We start from the raw sequence: 7,500 nt of genomic DNA on the forward strand, positions 1-7,500 counted from the left end.
ATTGATATTTTGTTAGAAATTCTATTCTTAAGTTGTTAAGAATATGAGTGACAGTATTTCTAGCACAAAGTATCATAAATTAGTTCACAATCGAGATACTTCACAATAAGGACATGACTTATCCAGAAAGATTATAATCATGTTTGTTCCCAAGTTATTTATATGAGATATAAATAAAATAGAATGGTGAGTCTCATACCATATAACAAATATGATAGGCACTTATACATGATAAGTAAGCCAAACCAGTGACATTTCAAGCACATGGAGTTTACTCTTGTCAATGCATTGTCATAAATCATATTAGTGCATATAATCTTTAGAACTGAGATAGCACAGTTATCTTGTATATAGGTAGTTTGAGTTTGATACTGCTTTCATACTTATACTGTGTATGGGTATATGGGTATGTGTTGGCTTCTACTAGTTATATATGAAGGTAGGTGTTGATCAAGATGGAATCTGTTGCTCTAAGTAAATAGGGATAAAATCCTATGTTCATTTAATTGTTCTTGATGTTTCAAGTTCCTGGCCAAGACAGATAGATTTAATAAGAAAAGAGTTTCTGATAAGAAAATCTTTTTAATCAAAAACTGGAATTAAAAGAGAACATAATATTCATAGCAAATGGGGTTTGACATAAACTATGACTCCAGCTCGAATTGGGATTTTGTAACAGAGAGATTCTAGTGCATGGTAACATATGATTATAGGTTCATTTAAGGTAAACCTTATTACTAATTGGGTGGCTATGGCATGCTATGTTAGGTGTTAACCATAGTCTATGAGGGGCCTAAAATAATTTAGAGAAATCATTTATGGTAAGAAAGAGTTTTGATGATATTAAGAGTTAATATCATATCTCATTGCCAATTATTGATGAGCCTAGTGAGTCACACACATACACAAGTAATCACCAAGTTAAATGTGATTTAATTAATTAATTAAAGAGTTTAATTGATTAATTAAATAGGTTTGATTTGCAATTAGATTGCAAAGTCCCTAGCATAGCTTGAAACCAAATCTAGGTTATTGGATGTATAGTATAAGTTAAATTTATATTTAAAGTGTTTAAATATGAATTTAATTATGAGAAATTAATTAATAGAAATTAATTAAATAATTTATATTTGATATAAATTGATTAGAAGAAGAAAAATAATTATTTTGGGTTGAGAACTCAAAATTAAAACACAAGGGTAATTTAGTCATTTCACAGAGTGACATGTGGCACCATGAGATACATGGCACTACATATAAGCTTGCCATTTGTCTTCCAATTATGTAAGATGATCAAAGTCAAGATTAAATCTAGTTTTGACACTTGGCATAATTAAAATATGATGCAATCAGAAAATGACATGTGGCAAGGGTTTTAAGTGGTGACCTAGCTATATAAGAGAAATGATGAAAGAACAAACTAAGTATTTTGATTTTTATCACAAAGCTGCCGCCACCTCTTTGTCCTCTTCCTCTCTTCTTCTTCATCTCTCATCAATTCAAAGAGAATTGCCAACATTCTCTTGAATTAAAATAGCTAGAAATCGTTTCTAGTGTCCTATATACATCTGCAACCTCTCTAAAAGGCAAAACCTCAATTTCTAATTGATTGGAAAGGCTTGAGAAGCTGTTTAAGGGGCTTCCATTGGTGATCTTGTGTGGACAAGCTAGAGGGACAACATCTGGTGTCCTAGATGCTTCCCAAAGGTATCAAACACATCAACAGTGCATCAAAAGGTTAGTGCACATATTCTTGAATTAATCAAGGGTTCTAATGAATTAATCTGTTAATTCTAAAATCTTAAATGGAAAATGTAGATCCAAAAACATATTAAAAGTGTTTTAATACACTGTTTAACATTGAAATCAATTAGGTAAATAATGAATCTTGCATGATGCATGAGACCCTAGAAGAAAAATTTTTGAATTCAATGTTCTAAACTACTAATTTTCATGCTTCCGCTCTTTCAGTAATTGTGTCTTTATGTAGATGACATGATAATAATAGGAACTAATATGTAAGGTGTGAATGATACTGAGAAGTATTTAGCTTTTCAATTTAAAATGAAAGAAATGGGAGAAATGGATACTATCTTAAGTATCAAAATTAAAAAACATAGTGGGGTTTTGCTTTGAGTCAATCTCATTATATTAATAAGATTTTTTCCAAGTATAATCATTTGGGTATTGATGCTGCCGGTAGTCTTATTGGTCTTGACCTAGATGACAACTTAGACCTACAATGAGAGAAAGGCGATGAAGTGGATGGCTTTCTAGAGGGCTACTCTAATGCTCAAGTCAGTGTTCTTGCTTTCTAGAGGGAGATTAAAAGTATTCTTTAGTAACAGAGAATTACAGTGATAGTAAGCATATCTTGGTCTCCTATTTGGCTAGTATTTATAGGCCTTTAAAGGAAATAGTCGTTGCTTTGTTTAAGGCGATGATTATGGGTGGATATTTATGGATCTTTTTGATATATGGTTATACTGGATTATATGAGAGATTATCGCTCGGTCCAAGGAATCCACATTATATCTGTTATGGGTGTTTGCTCAAGAAGGGTTTTGTTCGCCACTTTTGCTAAATAAAACTATTGTTCGATCCCTTCCCGTTATTGTTCAGTCTTTTCTTATTCGGTTCATTAGTCTCTATTTGCCACGTTTGAAAGTGTTTTTTGCTTTTACCATCCACGCTGAAATTATCTTCCCTTGGTTTGTTTTTACTTACTAAAATTCTTTTCTTTTTGTAGATACGGGGAGTTGGTGAAGAATATTGAGCTTTTGATAAAAAAAAAAGAAGAAAACTGCTCGATCGGCCGAAGATGCGTCCCCATCAGATCCTAAACTAGTGAGGGTTAACCTGCCTTCTTCCTCGCCTTCAAGAATTTCTACTCTAGATGTCTAGACTTCTTAGAAAGTCAAAGATAATTCCAGCGTGGATGGTCAAAGTAAGAAACACTTTCAAACATGGCAAATAGAGACTGACGAACCGAATAAGGCCAAATAATAACGGGAAGGGATCGAACAATAGTTTTATTTGGCAAAAGTGGCAAACAAAACCCTTATCGAGCAAACACCCATAACGAATATAACGCAGATTCCTCAGACCAAGGAATAATCTAGCATATAATCCACTATAAGCATATATCATGGAGATCTATAAATATCCACCTATAATCACCGCCTTATATAGAGCAACGGTTATTTCCTTTAAAGGCCTATAAATACCAACCAAAGAGGAAATAAGGTATGCTTACTATCACTGTAATTCTCTGTTACTAAAGAATACTTTTAATCTCTCTTTGGAAAGCAAGAACACTGACTTGAGCGTCGAAGTGGCCCCCTAGAAGGCCATCCACCTCATCGCCTTTCTCTCATTTCAAGTCTAAGTTGTCATCTAGGTCAAGACTAAGAAGACTACCAGCAGCATCAGGTATTAAAGAAGCTAATACTCTTTTTGATGTTTCTAACAAATCAATTGAAAATTTGGGAAGATTTGTAAGTCAATTAGACTATCCTAGTGCAATTGGTAGTTTGATGTAAGTTATGCATTGTACTAAGCCAGATATTGCTTTTGCTATTTGTAAACTTTCAAGATATACTCATAATCCTAGCAATGATCAGTTGAGAGTTGTTGGAAGATTTCTTAGTTATCTTATCTTATTGTACAATAAGTTTCCTTTAATGCTTGAGGGTTAGAGTGATGCTAGTTGGATAACTCGTATTAATAATAATAAGTTTACATCTGGTTAGATATTCACTTTAGGTGGAGGAGCTATCTCGTGGGCTTCTAAGAAACAAACATGCATCACTCATTCCATAATAGAATTTGGGTTTATTGCTTTATAGACAGCAAGCAAAGAGGCAAAATGGCTGATAAATTTATTGCTAGATATAAAGTTATGGCCACAACCAATGCCAACAATCTCTTTGCACTGTAATAATGAAGCTACTATGTCTAGAGCATTTAGCAAGATTTATAATGGCAAGTCTAGACATGTTACTTTAAGACATGAGTATGTTAGATAACTAAATTCTGATGGTATCATCACAGTTGTCTATATGAGATCAAAGAACAATCTTGCTGATCCATTAACCAAAGGGCTCTCAAGGTATATGTTTAGTAATACTACATGTGCAATGGGTCTTAAATCTTTTTTACTTGTCACTAGTAATGGGAATCTTACCTTTCTTATAGCTTAGCAATTTTAAAGGTTTTGACAATTTGCAATCACTAGAAATTAAGCAGTACTTAAGAAAAAGAGGTTGAGTATTTATTACTCTTAATGAAGATACTATGTTTGATTTAGAACCAAGAAATCCTCAATTGTGACTTAGTTTAAACTTCACCTATATAAACACAAGAAGTGGTGTCGCTTCTATCAAAATTTGGATAATAAAATTTTGTAAGTGTTTATGAATTCAAGAGGTAGCGCAAGGCCATAATATGGTGCTAAAACTTATAGTGAATGTGTTAAAAAAGTTGATAAGATTTATGTGTATAGTATTTCCAATATTATTAATATAGGAATTATGGTTTAGTATTTAATATAACCAATAATTTTGATGAGATTTTGAAATATTTATACTAATAGCAGGTTTAAGTCGAAAGACAACTTCTATATGCATAAATTTTAATTCATGTTGATTGTATTCATCATTAACTAAGTGGGGGGTTGTTAGAAATAGTTACAGATAGGAAAAGTTGTCCCATATTGAAAGAGTTATGTTTATTCATTAAATGGTATCAAAAAGAGTTGTTTATTATCAGCAGTTGTATCTATTCTTTTAACGTGCAAATAAACAGATATAATTATTCTAATAGATACGAAGTTAATTATTATATCTGTTCGAAGAGGTGCAAATACTTTATAATAGTCATTTTGAATAGAAATCTATTAACTCTTTCTCTTCTAACTCTTCTCTTCACCTTTATTTACAATCAACATTATTATTTTTTAATTCATTTTTAAGAGAATTTTAAAATTTGTGCTTAGAATTTTGTTTTGACTTTATTATTTTTGAGGGATCTGCCCAAATTACCTGACAGCAATATAGTGAGAGGCATAATTTGTTTAAGAAGAGTGACTACACGATCAAAGCCTATTGTTATTATTATTTTATATATTAACAATGCATGTGTTTGCATTAGGGGGATATATTAAAATACATGTAGTTTGTTATTTAGTAAATCTCTTAATTTAAATAATTGTATAATTATAATTATTAAAATATTATTTTATAATAAAAGTCAACTTATTATTATTATTATTATTATTATTATTATTATTATTATTATTATTATTATTATTAAATTTATTGGAAAATGAATTATATGCTTATAATTAAATAACTGAATTCAACGGATAAAATTTAGCTATATATTTTAATAAAAGGTAATTTAATTTTCAATTATCAATTAGATTATCTTTAATATAGTAATATTACGAGTATTTAATTTATAATTTTCTTTTACTGAAAATAAATTACATTTTATTATTTTTACAATAAAATTACAAATATAATTTTATTGATATTTTGTTAATTAATAATATAAATTTTATATTATATTTTTCAATTAATTTATTTATAATTGATGACCAATCGAATATTTAATAATCGAGAAATTAATATATAAATCATAACTTATTAATAATATATCATTTATAATTATTTTTATTATTATTTTATTAAGAGTATTTAATTTATAATTTTTCTTTCATCAAAATATATCATATTTATTATTTTTATAAATGAAAACAATTATAAATATATTTGATTAATTATAATCTAAAAATATTATAAACAGACCATAATAAAATTAATTATTTTCATAGTATATCATTTAAATTTTATTTATTTTTCTTTAATTTTTAAAGACACAATTATTTTTAAAATAATAGTTCTAATGGCTTAAAACGCATAAAACGACAATTTAACTTTGCATTTGCGTTTGCGTCGCGTTTACTGTACAATCATTTAAATTTTTTTAACTTTTGCTTCTCCACTCATCACTACCGACAGAACATTTAATGAAAAAATATTTTTTTAAATTTAACTGAACATTTAATGAAAAAATATTTTTTTATAATTATTTTTTAGTATAAAATAAAATTATAATAATTAAAATTAAAAAATATTTAAATAAAAATTATTTTAAATATAATAAATTAATTTTTTAAATTAAATAAGTTAGGTGGTACAATTGTATAACATCCCTTTACATGTGTTGTATAAATTAATTTTTTAAATTAAAATATAAAAATAAGAGAATTTTTTGAACTTCGTTACTAAGTTAGGTGGTACAATTGTATAACAGCCCTTTACATGTGTTGTAACGTCAAAAACCAAAGCTTGTCTCCACAAAGGCTGCCTATGCCCATGTTACGATAAAGTAGCTCGACTTAGGGATGCCAAGATACTCACCAAAATCAATATAAATTTAGTTAATATTTTTAAAATTTAAATTTATTTTAAATTTAATTAAATTTTTTTAATTATTTAAATTTATCTTAAATTTAATTATTATTATTTAATAAATATTTAAATTTGTTTAATTTTATATATTTTAATTAATAATTTATATAAGTAATATATTTTTATTAATAATTTATATTTTAAACATTTAATAATTTCATAAAATATTTTAATTTTATTTTATATGAAATAAAATATAAAAAATTTATAAAAAAAATATTATAAAAAATATATATTTTATATTTAATTAAATATTTATATAAACGGGTTGGAGTAACGGATACTCAACATATAAAATTGGAACCCTATCCGAACTCGTCATAAGTATTAAATTTCATATCTTAACCCGTCACAGATTCGATTATATACTATCTAAATCTATCTTATTAGGATTCAGTCAGATCGGATATTCACAAAAATTTAATCCTTTGTCATCCTTAACTCGACTCACCAATTATTTTTTCTTTTTAGTACCTTCTTTTTCCTTTGTATTGTTGAACAGACAAAAAGAACCAGCTGGCTACGGGTAATGATAAATAATGTATCTAATATAAATTAGATTTATTATAAGAATAAATTTAATAATTATTAAATTAAATATTTTTATATTAAAATTTATATAAATTAATTAAAATATGCATAATAATGATGATTAATCTTGTTATAATAGCCGCACCCTTGTCAATACATATTATTTTTAAGAGATAATTGTTAAAAAAATTCTTTATGCTTTAAATTTTTATAATTTTATTTCATATTAAAAATTACTAATTAATTAAATTCTAAATTTTTAATTTTTATCAATTTTGTTCTACTGTTATCTCATCAATGAAGATCCTATATCAATTGTTAAGTCAGATTTCATGTTATGTTAAGGACAAGTTTAATTGAGAAAAGTTGAAAAGTATATGATTTAATTAATATAGCGTACACTTATAAAAAAATTGAAAGTACAATTTTTTTTTGTAATTTCTTCTAAAATTATTAAATTTTAGAATACAAATTATTAATTATAAATATATAA

Source organism: Hevea brasiliensis, chromosome 8 (assembly GCF_030052815.1).
Source record: "Hevea brasiliensis isolate MT/VB/25A 57/8 chromosome 8, ASM3005281v1, whole genome shotgun sequence".
In the NCBI taxonomy this organism is placed as follows: Eukaryota; Viridiplantae; Streptophyta; class Magnoliopsida; order Malpighiales; family Euphorbiaceae; genus Hevea; species Hevea brasiliensis.